Below are 3378 nucleotides of genomic sequence, written 5' to 3'. Positions count from 1 at the left end.
TTAAGATAAAAAATCACGGAATTGGGGTAATATTCTGGCATGGATAGAGGATTGGCTATCTAACAGAAGGCAGAGAGTTGGGATAAATGGTTCATTCTCAGACAGGCAATCAGTAACTAGTGGTGTTCCGCAGGGGTCAGTGCTGGGTCCCCAACACTTTACAATCTATATAACGATTTGGAGGAGGGGACCGAGTGTAACATATCAAAGTTTGCAGATGATACTAAGATGGGAGAGAAAGTAGTGAGTGAGGAGGACATAAAATACCTGCAAAGGGACATAGACAGACTAAGTAAGTGGGCAGAGATTTGGCAGATGGAATACAATACTGGAAAGTGTGAGGTTATGCACTTTGGCAGGAAAAATCGTAGAGCAAGTTATTATCTTAATGGCAAGAAACTGGAAAGTACTGAAGTACAAAGGGATCTGGGGGTCCTGGTTATTGAAACTCAAAAGGTTAGTATGCAGGTGCAGCAAGTGATTAAGAAGGCCAATGGAATGTTGGCTTTCATTGCTAGGGGGATAGAATATAAAAATAGGGAGGTATTGCTTCAGTTGTACAAGGTATTGGTGAGACCGCACCTGGAATACTGCATACAGTTTTGGTGTCCATACTTAAGAAAAGACATACTTGCTCTCGAGTCAGTGCAAAGAAGGTTCACTCGGTTAATCCCGGGAATGAGGGGATGGATATATGAGGAGAGGATGAGTAGATTGGGACTCTACTCATTGGAGTTCAGGAGAATGAGAGGCGATCTTATTGAAACATATAAGATTGTGAATGGGTTTGATCGGGTGGATGCGGGGAGGATGTTCCCGATGATGGGTGAAACTAGAACTACGGGGCATAGTCTTAGAATAAGGGGCTGCTCTTTCAAAACTGAGATGAGGAGGAACTACTTCACTCAGAGGGTGGTAGGTCCATGGAATATGCTGCCCCAAAAAGCTGTAGAAGCTACATCATTCCATAAATTTAAAACAGAAATAGACAGTTTCCTAGAAGTAAAAAGAATTAGGGGTTACGGGGAGCGGGCAGGAATTTGGACATGAGTCTAGGTTCGGATCGGACATGGACCTGTGGGTAGCGGAGCGGGCCCAGAGGCTGTGTAGCCTGATCCTGCTCCTACTTCGTGTGTCTAATTCTGTTGATTCAGGAGATGGTTCTGTGATAGTAGATTGGCGGCTAGGATCAGATCAGCCATGAACTTATTGAATGGCGGAGCAGGCTCGAGGGGCCAATTGGCCTACTCCTGCTCCTATTTCTTATGTTCTTATGGTCTTATAGGGTCTGATGAAAGGGAGGAACTGAAAGAAATCAGTATTTGTAGGGAAATGGTGTTAGGGAAATTGACGGGATTGAAGGCCGATAAATCCCCAGGGGCTGATAATCTGCATCCTAGGGTACTTAAGGAAGTGGCCCTAGAAATAGTAAATGCATTGCTGATCATCTTCCAACATTCAATGGAATCTGGAACAGTACCCATAGATTGGAGGGTAGCTAATGTTACCCCACTATTCAAAACAGGTGGTAGAGAGAAAAATGGGAATTACAGACATCGGTAGTGGGGAAAATGCTGGAGTCCATTATAAAAGATGTAATAGCAGAGCACTTGGAAAACAGTGACAGGATCGGACAAAGTCAACATGGATTTACAAAAGGTAAATCGTGCTTGACTAATCTACTGGAATATTCTGAGGATGTAAATGGTAAAATAGACAATGGAGATCCAGTGGATGTGGTGCATTTGGACTTTCAAAAGGCTTTCGATAAGGTCCCGCATAAGGGATTAGCGTGTAAAGTTAAGGCACATGGGATTGGGGGCAAGGTATTGACTTGGATAGAGAACTGGTTGGCAGACAGTTGACAAAGAGTTGGAATAAATGGGTCTTTTTCCGAGCGGCAGGCTGTGACTAGTGGGGCACCGCATGGATCGGTCCTTGGACCCCAGCTATTCACAATATATAATAATGATCTAGACAAGGGAACTAGATGTAATAACTCCAAGTTTGCAGATGACACAAAGCTGGGTGGGCGTGTGTGCTGTGAGGAGGATGCCGAGAAACTCCAGTATGATTTGGACAGGTTGGGTGATTGGGCAAAAGCATAGCAGATGCAATATAACGTGGATAAATGCGAGGTTATCCACTTTGGTGTCAAAAACAGAAAGGCAGATTATTATCTGAATAGCAATAGATTGGGAGAAGGGGAAGTGCAATGAGACCTGGGTGTCCTTGTACAGCAGTCGCTGAAGGTAAGCATGCAGGTGCAGCAGGCAGTTAAGAAGGAAAATGGTATGTTGGCCTTCGTAGCGAGAGGGTTTGAGTACAGGAACAAGGATGTCTTGCTGCAGTTGTACAGGGCCTTGGTGAGACCACATCGTGAGTGTTGTGTGCAGTTTTGGTCACCTTATCTGAGGAAGGATGTTCTTGCCATGGAAGGAGTTCAGCGAAGATTCACCAGGCTGATACCTGGGATGGCAGGAATGATGTATGAGGAGAGATTGGGTCGATTGGGCTTATACTCGCTGGAGTTTAGAAGAATGAGAGGGGATCTCATTGAAACTTATAAAATTCTGACAGGACTGGACAGACCAGATGCAGGAAGCATGTTCTCGATGGCCGGGGAGTCCAGAACCAGGGGTCACAGTCTAAGGATAAGGGGTAAGCCATTTAGGACTGAGATGAGGAGGAATTTCTTCACCCAGAGAGTGGTGAACCTGTGGAATTCTCTACCACAGAAGGCAGTAGAGGCCAGTTCATTAAATATATTCAAGAAGGAGTTGGATATATTTCTTAAGGCTAAAGGGATCAAGGGGTATGGGGAGAAAACAGGGACCGGGTACTGAATTTGGATGATCAGCCATGATCGCATTGAATGGCGGAGCAGGCTCGAGGGGCCGAATGGCCTACTCCTGCTCCTATCTTCTATGTTTCTATGTTTCTATGTTCTTATATGGGATAAAATTAATACTCAACTAGAAACCGTTCTAGAAACCAGGAAGCTGGTTAAAAGGCAGAAGCAGAGTGCGGTAGTTATTGGGTGTTTTTTTGACTGGACGATGTAAAGAGTTGGCCCCCATGCATCACTGCTGCGACCGTTGCCCTTCTTGCCATTTCAACAATCTGGACTTGGGTACAGGAGGCAGACGTATCGACATTTGCTGCTAACACGAAAAACAGGGAGCCTGGGTAGCTGTGAAGGAACCGTCAGTGAACATTTAGAGAAGAATATGGAGAGGAAATGTACACCAAATGGTGTGTTAAAAGCTGCCGAGGAGTCTCCAACAATAGATATTTACAGAGCAGAGGAGACCATTCGGCCCACTGTGTTAATTCTGGGTCTTTGACACAGCAATACTAAACTAAACCCACTGACCC

Source organism: Somniosus microcephalus, unplaced genomic scaffold (genome assembly GCF_052327205.1).
Source record: "Somniosus microcephalus isolate GS21.2 unplaced genomic scaffold, FLI_Smic_1.0 unresolved_chr8, whole genome shotgun sequence".
NCBI classification, from domain to species: Eukaryota; Metazoa; Chordata; class Chondrichthyes; order Squaliformes; family Somniosidae; genus Somniosus; species Somniosus microcephalus.
This window is presented reverse-complemented; position numbering follows the sequence as displayed.